The following is a 9,878-nucleotide window of genomic DNA, read 5'->3' as shown; positions in this document are numbered from 1 at the left end:
GAGGCCCACGGCCCTGAGACCCCTTTGCAAAAAGCCGGCTTCCCACGGAGATAGTTTTCCTGAGGTGTAGACCCTCTCCCAAGTGGTTGTGGCAAGGTAAAGCCAATGCTCTCCACTTCTCTGGAAGAAACCACAGTGCCCAGCCATGTTCTAAGCCCTCCCATCCTCACTGGGCTTCTGGCAGCAGGAGTGAAAAGAGAGGAGCAGAGCACTGGGACCCGTTTGACAAAAACCGGCTTCCCACGGGAAAGTCTTTCTCCACGTGCAGACATGCTCCCAGGTGCCTGTGGCAAGGGGAAGGAAATGCCATACACTGACCTGGAAGAGACCACAGGGCCCAGGCACAGTCTGAACCCTTCCCTCAACCCGGCGGTTTTGCTAGCAGGAGTTCAAGCCCAACGAACACAGCCCGGAGACCCCTGGGGCAAAAACGGCTTCCGACGAACAATAGGTGCTTGCTGTGGAACACCTGTCCCAAGTGGGGGTAGCCAGCTCAACAAAATGCCACACACCCAGGTGTAAGAAACAACATTGCCCAGGCATGGTCTAAGCCCCTCACCTCGTCCCTGTGCTTTGGGGAGCCGGAGGGACACCCGAGGCCCATGGCCCTGAGACCCCTTTGCAAAAAGCCGGCTTTCAAGGAGATAGTTTTCCTGAGGTGTAGACCCTATCCCAAGTGGTTGTGCCAAGGTAAAGCCAATGCTCTCCACTTCTCTGGAAGAAACCACAGTGCCCAGCCATGTTCTAAGCCCTCCGATCCTCCCTGGGCTTCTGGCAGCAGGAGTGAAAACAGAGGAGCAGAGCACTGGGACCCGTTTGACAAAAACCGGCTTCCCACGGGAAAGTCTTTCTCCACGTGCAGACATGCTCCCAGGTGCCTGTGGCAAGGGGAAGGAAATGCCATACACTGACCTGGAAGAGACCACAGGGCCCAGGCACAGTCTGAACCCTTCCCTCAACCCGGCGGTTTTGCTAGCAGGAGTTCAAGCCCAACGAACACAGCCCGGAGACCCCTGGGGCAAAAACGGCTTCCGACGAACAATAGGTGCTTGCTGTGGAACACCTATCCCAAGTGGGGGTAGCCAGCTCAACAAAATGCCACACACCCAGGTGTAAGAGACAACATTGCCCAGGCATGGTCTAAGCCCCTCACCTCGTCCCTGTGCTTTGGGGAGCCGGAGGGACACCCGAGGCCCACGGCCCTGAGACCCCTTTGCAAAAAGCCGGCTTCCCACGGAAACAGTTTTCCTGAGGTGCAGACCCTATCCCAAGTGGTTGTGGCAAGGTAAAGCAAATGCCCTCCACTTCTCTGGAAGTAACCACAGTGCCCAGGCATGTTCTAAGCCCTCCCATCCTCCCTGGGCTTCTGGCAGCAGGAGTGAAAAGAGAGGAGCAGAGCACTGGGACCCGTTTGACAAAAACCGGCTTCCCACGGGAAAGTCTTTCTCCACGTGCAGACATGCTCCCAGGTGCCTGTGGCAAGGGGAAGGAAATGCCATACACTGACCTGGAAGAGACCACAGGGCCCAGGCACTGCCTGAACCCTTCCCTCAACCCGGCGGTTTTGCTAGCAGGAGTTCAAGCCCAACGAACACAGCCCGGAGACCACTGGGGCAAAAACGGCTTCCGACGAACAATAGGTGCTTGCTGTGGAACACCTACCCCAAGTGGGGGTAGCCAGCTCAACAAAATGCCACACACCCAGGTGTAAGAAACAACATTGCCCAGGCATGGTCTAAGCCCCTCACCTCGTCCCTGTGCTTTGGGGAGCCGGAGGGACACCCGAGGCCCACGGCCCTGAGACCCCTTTGCAAAAAACCGGCTTCCCACGGAGACAGTTTTCCTGAGGTGTAGACCCTCTCCCAAGTGGTTGTGGCAAGGTAAAGCCAATGCCCTCCACTTCTGTGGAAGAAACCACAGTGCCCAGCCATGTTCTAAGCCCTCCCATCCTCCCTGGGCTTCTGGCAGCAGGAGTGAAAAGAGAGGAGCAGAGCACTGGGTCCCGTTTGACAAAAACTGGCTTCCCACGGGAAAGCCTTTCTCCACGTGCAGACATGCTCCCAGGTGCCTGTGGCAAGGGGAAGGAAATGCCATACACTGACCTGGAAGAGACCACAGGGCCCAGGCACAGTCTGAACCCTTCCCTCAACCCGGCGGTTTTGCTAGCAGGAGTTCAAGCCCAACGAACACAGCCCGGAGACCCCTGGGGCAAAAACGGCTTCCGACGAACAATAGGTGCTTGCTGTGGAACACCTATCCCAAGTGGGGGTAGCCAGCTCAACAAAATGCCACACACCCAGGTGTAAGAAACAACATTGCCCAGGCATGGTCTAAGCCCCTCACCTCGTCCCTGTGCTTTGGGGAGCCGGAGGGACAGCCGAGGCCCACGGCCCTGAGACCCCTTTCCAAAAAGCCGGCTTCCCACGGAAACAGTTTTCCTGAGGTGCAGACCCTATCCCAAGTGGTTGTGGCAGGGTAAAGCAAATATCCTCCACTTCTCTGGAAGAAACCACAGTGCCCAGCCATGTTCTAAGCCCTCCCATCCTCCCTGGGCTTCTGGCAGCAGGAGTGAAAAGAGAGGAGCAGAGCACTGGGACCCGTTTGACAAAAACCGGCTTCCCACGGGAAAGTCTTTCTCCACGTGCAGACATGCTCCCAGGTGCCTGTGGCAAGGGGAAGGAAATGCCATACACTGACCTGGAAGAGACCACAGGGCCCAGGTACAGTCTGAACCCTGCCCTCAACCCGGCGGTTTTGCTAGCAGGAGTTCAAGCCCAACGAACACAGCCCGGAGACCCCTGGGGCAAAAACGGCTTCCGACGAACAATAGGTGCTTGCTGTGGAACACCTATCCCAAGTGGGGGTAGCCAGCTCAACAAAATGCCACACACCCAGGTGTAAGAAACAACATTGCCCAGGAATGGTCTAAGCCCCTCACCTCGTCCCTGTGCTTTGGGGAGCCGGAGGGACACCCGAGGCCCACGGCCCTGAGACCCCTTTGCAAAAAGCCGGCTTCCCACGGAGATAGTTTTCCTGAGGTGTAGACCCTCTCCCAAGTGGTTGTGGCAAGGTAAAGCAAATGCCCTCCACTTCTCTGGAAGAAACCACATTGCCCAGCCATGTTCTAAGCCCTCCCATCCTCCCTGGGCTTCTGGCAGCAGGAGTGAAAAGAGAGGAGCAGAGCACTGGGACCCGTTTGACAAAAACTGGCTTCCCACGGAAAAGCCTTTCTACACGTGCAGACATGCTCCCAGGTGCCTGTGGCAAGGGGAAGGAAATGCCATACACTGACCTGGAAGAGACCACAGGGCCCAGGCACAGTCTGAACCCTTCCCTCAACCCGGCGGTTTTGCTAGCAGGAGTTCAAGCCCAACGAACACAGCCCGGAGACCCCTGGGGCAAAAACGGCTTCCGATGAACAATAGGTGCTTGCTGTGGAACACCTATCCCAAGTGGGGGTAGCCAGCTCAACAAAATGCCACACACCCAGGTGTAAGAAACAACATTGCCCAGGCATGGTCTAAGCCCCTCACCTCGTCCCTGTGCTTTGGGGAGCCGGAGGGACACCCGAGGCCCACGGCCCTGAGACCCTTTGCAAAAAGCCGGCTTCCCACGGAAACAGTTTTCCTGAGGTGCAGACCCTATCCCAAGTGGTTGTGGCAAGGTAAAGCAAATGCCCTCCACTTCTCTGGAAGAAACCACAGTGCCCAGCCATGTTCTAAGCCCTCCCATCCTCCCTGGGCTTCTGGCAGCAGGAGTGAAAAGAGAGGAGCAGAGCACTGGGACCCGTTTGACAAAAACCGGCTTCCCACGGGAAAGTCTTTCTCCACGTGCAGACATGCTCCCAGGTGCCTGTGGCAAGGGGAAGGAAATGCCATACACTGACCTGGAAGAGACCACAGGGCCCAGGCACAGTCTGAACCCTTCCCTCAACCCGGCGGTTTTGCTAGCAGGAGTTCAACCCCAACGAACACAGCCCGGAGACCCCTGGGGCAAAAACGGCTTCCGACGAACAATAGGTGCTTGCTGTGGAACACCTATCCCAAGTGGGGCTAGCCAGCTCAACAAAATGCCACACACCCAGGTTTAAGAAGCAACATTGCCCAGGCATGGTCTAAGCCCCTCACCTCGTCCCTGTGCTTTGGGGAGCCGGAGGGACACCCGAGGCCAACGGCCCTAAGTCCCCTTTGCAAAAAGCCGGCCTCCCACGGAAACAGTTTTCTTGAGATGCAGACCCTATCCCAAGTGGTTGTGGCAAGGTAAAGCCAATGCCCTCCACTTCTCTGGAAGAAACCACATTGCCCAGCCATGTTCTAAGCCCTCCCATCCTCCCTGGGCTTCTGGCAGCAGGAGTGAAAAGAGAGGAGCAGAGCACTGGGACCCATTTGAGAAAAACCGGCTTCCCACGGGAAAGTCTTTCTCCACGTGCAGACATGCTCCCAGGTGCCTGTGGCAAGGGGAAGGAAATGCCATACACTGACCTGGAAGAGACCACAGGGCCCAGGCACAGTCTGAACCCTTCCCTCAACCCGGCGGTTTTGCTAGCAGGAGTTCAAGACCAACGAACACAGCCCGGAGACCCCTGGGGCAAAAACGGCTTCCGACGAACAATAGGTGCTTGCTGTGGACCACCTATCCCAAGTGGGGGTAGCCAGCTCAACAAAATGCCACACACCCAGGTGTAAGAAACAACATTGCCCAGGCATGGTCTAAGCCCCTCACCTCGTCCCTGTGCTTTGGGGAGCCGGAAGGACATCCGAGGCCCACGGCCCTGAGACCCCTTTGCAAAAAGCCGGCTTCCCACGGAAACAGTTTTCCTGAGGTGCAGACCCTATCCCAAGTGGTTGTGGCAAGGTAAGGCAAATGCCCTCCACTTCTCTGGAAGAAACCACAGTGCCCAGGCATGTTCTAAGCCCTCCCATCCTCCCTGGGCTTCTGGCAGCAGGAGTGAAAAGAGAGGAGCAGAGCACTGGGACCCGTTTGACAAAAACCGGCTTCCCACGGGAAAGTCTTTCTCCACGTGCAGACATGCTCCCAGGTGCCTGTGGCAAGGGGAAGGAAATGCCATACACTGACCTGGAAGAGACCACAGGGCCCAGGCACAGTCTGAACCCTTCCCTCAACCCGGCGGTTTTGCTAGCAGGAGTTCAACCCCAACGAACACAGCCCGGAGACCCCTGGGGCAAAAACGGCTTCCGACGAACAATAGGTGCTTGCTGTGAAACACCTATCCCAAGTGGGGGTAGCCAGCTCAACAAAATGCCACACACCCAGGTGTAAGAAAGAACATTGCCCAGCCATGGTCTAAGCCCCTCACCTCGTCCCTGTGCTTTGGGGAGCCGGAGGGACACCCGAGGCCCACGGCCCTGAGACCCCTTTGCAAAAAGCCGGCTTCCCACGGAGACAGTTTTCCTGAGGTGCAGACCCTATCCCAAGTGGTTGTGGCAAGGTAAAGCCAATGCCCTCCACTTCTCTGGAAGAAACCCCAGTGCCCAGCCATGTTCTAAGCCCACCCATCCTCCCTGGGCTTCTGGCAGCAGGAGTGAAAAGAGAGGAGCAGAGCACTGGGACCCGTTTGACAAAAACCGGCTTCCCACGGGAAAGTCTTTCTCCACGTGCAGACATGCTCCCAGGTGCCTGTGGCAAGGGGAAGGAAATGCCATACACTGACCTGGAAGAGACCAAAGGGCCCAGGCACAGTCTGAACCCTTCCCTCAACCCGGCGGTTTTGCTAGCAGGAGTTCAAGCCCAACGAACACAGCCCGGAGACCCCTGGGGCAAAAACGGCTTCTGACGAACAATAGGTGCTTGCTGTGGAACACCTACCCCAAGTGGGGGTAGCCAGCTCAACAAAATGCCACACACCCAGGTGTAAGAAACAACATTGCCCAGGCATGGTCTAAGCCCCTCACCTCGTCCCTGTGCTTTGGGGAGCCGGAGGGACACCCGAGGCCCACGGCCCTGAGACCCCTTTGCAAAAAGCCGGCTTCCCACGGAAACAGTTTTCCTGAGGTGCAGACCCTATCCCAAGTGGTTGTGGCAAGGTAAAGCAAATGCCCTCCACTTCTCTGGAAGAAACCCCAGTGCCCAGCCATGTTCTAAGCCCACCCATCCTCCGTGGGCTTCTGGCAGCAGGAGTGAAAAGAGAGGAGCAGAGCACTGGGACCAGCTTGACAAAAACCGGCTTCCCACGGGAAAGTCTTTCTCCACGTGCAGACATGCTCCCAGGTGCCTGTGGCAAGGGGAAGGAAATGCCATACACTGACCTGGAAGAGACCACAGGGCCCAGGCACAGTCTGAACCCTTCCCTCAACCCGGCGGTTTTGCTAGCAGGAGTTCAAGCCCAACGAACACAGCCCGGAGACCCCTGGTGCAAAAACGGCTTCCGACGAACAATAGGTGCTTGCTGTGGAACACCTATCCTAAGTGGGGGTAGCCAGCTCAACAAAATGCCACACACCCAGGTGTAAGAAACAACATTGCCCAGGCATGGTCTAAGCCCCTCACCTCGTCCCTGTGCTTTGGGGAGCCGGAGGGACACCCGAGGCCTACGGCCCTGAGACCCCTTTGCAAAAAGCCGTCTTCCCACGGAAGCAGTTTTCCTGAGGTGCAGACCCTCTCCCAAGTGGTTGTGGCAAGGTAAAGCAAATGCCCTCCACTTCTCTGGAAGAAACCACAGTGCCCAGCCATGTTCTAAGGCCTCCCAATCTCCCTGGGCTTCTGGCAGCAGGAGTGAAAAGAGAGGAGCAGAGCACTGGGACCCGTTTGACAAAACCGGCTTCCCACGGGAAAGTCTTTCTCCACGTGCAGACATGCTCCCAGGTGCCTGTGGCAAGGGGAAGGAAATGCCATACACTGACCTGGAAGAGACCACAGGGCCCAGGCACAGTCTGAACCCTTCCCTCAACCCGGCGGTTTTGCTAGCAGGAGTTCAACCCCAACGAACACAGCCCGGAGACCCCTGGGGCAATAACGGCTTCCGACGAACAATAGGTGCTTGCTGTGGAACACCTATCCCAAGTGGGGGTAGCCAGCTCAACAAAATGCCACACACCCAGGTGTAAGAAACAACATTGCCCAGGCATGGTCTAAGCCCCTCACCTCGTCCCTGTGCTTTGGGGAGCCGGAGGGACACCCGAGGCCCACGGCCCTGAGACCCCTTTGCAAAAAGCCGGCTTCCCACGGAAACAGTTTTCCTGAGGTGCAGACCCTATCCCAAGTGGTTGTGGCAAGGTAAAGCAAATGCCCTCCACTTCTCTGGAACAAACCCCAGTGCCCAGCCATGTTCTAAGCCCACCCATCCTCCCTGGGCTTCTGGCAGCAGGAGTGAAAAGAGAGGAGCAGAGCACTGGGACCCGTTTGACAAAAACCGGCCTCCCACGGGAAAGTCTTTCTCCACGTGCAGACATGCTCCCAGGTGCCTGTGGCAATGGGAAGGAAATGCCATACACTGACCTGGAAGAGACCACAGGGCCCAGGCACAGTCTGAACCGTTCCCTCAAACCGGCGGTTTTGCTAGCAGGAGTTCAAGCCCAACGAACACAACCCGGAGACCCCTGGGGCAAAAACGGCTTCCGACGAACAATAGGTGCTTGCTGTGGAACACCTATCCCAAGTGGGGGTAGCCAGCTCAACAAAATGCCACACACCCAGGTGTAAGAAACAACATTGCCCAGGCATGGTCTAAGCCCCTCACCTCGTCCCTGTGCTTTGGGGAGCCGGAGGGACACCCGAGGCCCACGGCCCTGAGACCCCTTTGCAAAAAGCCGGCTTCCCACGGAAACAGTTTTCCTGAGGTGCAGACCCTATCCCAAGTGGTTGTGGCAAGGTAAAGCAAATGCCCTCCACTTCTCTGGAAGAAACCACAGTGCCCAGCCATGTTCTAAGCCCTCCCATCCTCCCTGGGCTTCTGGCAGCAGGAGTGAAAAGAGAGGAGCTGAGCACTGGGACCCGTTTGACAAAACAGGCTTCCCACGGGAAAGTCTTTCTCCACGTGCAGACATGCTCCCAGGTGCCTGTGGCAAGGGGAAGGAAATGCCATACACTGACCTGGAAGAGACCACAGGGCCCAGGCACAGTCTGAACCCTTCCCTCAACCCGGCGGTTTTGCTAGCAGGAGTTCAAGCCCAACGAACACAGCCTGGAGACCCCTGGGGCAAAAACGGCTTCTGACGAACAATAGGTGCTTGCTGTGGAACACCTACCCCAAGTGGGGGTAGCCAGCTCAACAAAATGCCACACACCCAGGTGTAAGAAACAACATTGCCCAGGCATGGTCTAAGCCCCTCACCTCGTCCCTGTGCTTTGGGGAGCCGGAGGGACACCCGAGGCCCACGGCCCTGAGACCCCTTTGCAAAAAGCCGGCTTCCCACGGAAACAGTTTTCCTGAGGTGCAGACCCTATCCCAAGTGGTTGTGGCAAGGTAAAGCAATTGCCCTCCACTTCTCTGGAAGAAACCCCAGTGCCCAGCCATGTTCTAAGCCCACCCATCCTCCCTGGGCTTCTGGCAGCAGGAGTGAAAAGAGAGGAGCAGAGCACTGGGACCAGCTTGACAAAAACCGGCTTCCCACGGGAAAGTCTTTCTCCACGTGCAGACATGCTCCCAGGTGCCTGTGGCAAGGGGAAGGAAATGCCATACACTGACTTGGAAGAGACCACAGGGCCCAGTCACAGTCTGAACCCTTCCCTCAACCCGGCGGTTTTGCTAGCAGGAGTTCAAGCCCAACGAACACAGCCCGGAGACCCCTGGTGCAAAAACGGCTTCCGACGAACAATAGGTGCTTGCTGTGGAACACCTATCCTAAGTGGGGGTAGCCAGCTCAACAAAATGCCACACACCCAGGTGTAAGAAACAACATTGCCCAGGCATGGTCTAAGCCCCTCACCTCGTCCCTGTGCTTTGGGGAGCCGGAGGGACACCCGAGGCCTACGGCCCTGAGACCCCTTTGCAAAAAGCCGTCTTCCCACGGAAGCAGTTTTCCTGAGGTGCAGACCCTCTCCCAAGTGGTTGTGGCAAGGTAAAGCAAATGCCCTCCACTTCTCTGGAAGAAACCACAGTGCCCAGCCATGTTCTAAGGCCTCCCAATCTCCCTGGGCTTCTGGCAGCAGGAGTGAAAAGAGAGGAGCAGAGCACTGGGACCCGTTTGACAAAACCGGCTTCCCACGGGAAAGTCTTTCTCCACGTGCAGACATGCTCCCAGGTGCCTGTGGCAAGGGGAAGGAAATGCCATACACTGACCTGGAAGAGACCACAGGGCCCAGGCACAGTCTGAACCCTTCCCTCAACCCGGCGGTTTTGCTAGCAGGAGTTCAACCCCAACGAACACAGCCCGGAGACCCCTGGGGCAATAACGGCTTCCGACGAACAATAGGTGCTTGCTGTGGAACACCTATCCCAAGTGGGGGTAGCCAGCTCAACAAAATGCCACACACCCAGGTGTAAGAAACAACATTGCCCAGGCATGGTCTAAGCCCCTCACCTCGTCCCTGTGCTTTGGGGAGCCGGAGGGACACCCGAGGCCCACGGCCCTGAGACCCCTTTGCAAAAAGCCGGCTTCCCACGGAAACAGTTTTCCTGAGGTGCAGACCCTATCCCAAGTGGTTGTGGCAAGGTAAAGCAAATGCCCTCCACTTCTCTGGAACAAACCCCAGTGCCCAGCCATGTTCTAAGCCCACCCATCCTCCCTGGGCTTCTGGCAGCAGGAGTGAAAAGAGAGGAGCAGAGCACTGGGACCCGTTTGACAAAAACCGGCCTCCTACGGGAAAGTCTTTCTCCACGTGCAGACATGCTCCCAGGTGCCTGTGGCAATGGGAAGGAAATGCCATACACTGACCTGGAAGAGACCACAGGGCCCAGGCACAGTCTGAACCGTTCCCTC

This window comes from Ursus americanus, unplaced genomic scaffold (genome assembly GCF_024610735.1).
Source record: "Ursus americanus isolate L20-20 unplaced genomic scaffold, mUrsAme1.1.p SCAF_45, whole genome shotgun sequence".
Lineage (NCBI taxonomy): Eukaryota > Metazoa > Chordata > Mammalia > Carnivora > Ursidae > Ursus > Ursus americanus.
Note: the sequence above shows the minus strand (reverse complement) of the source record.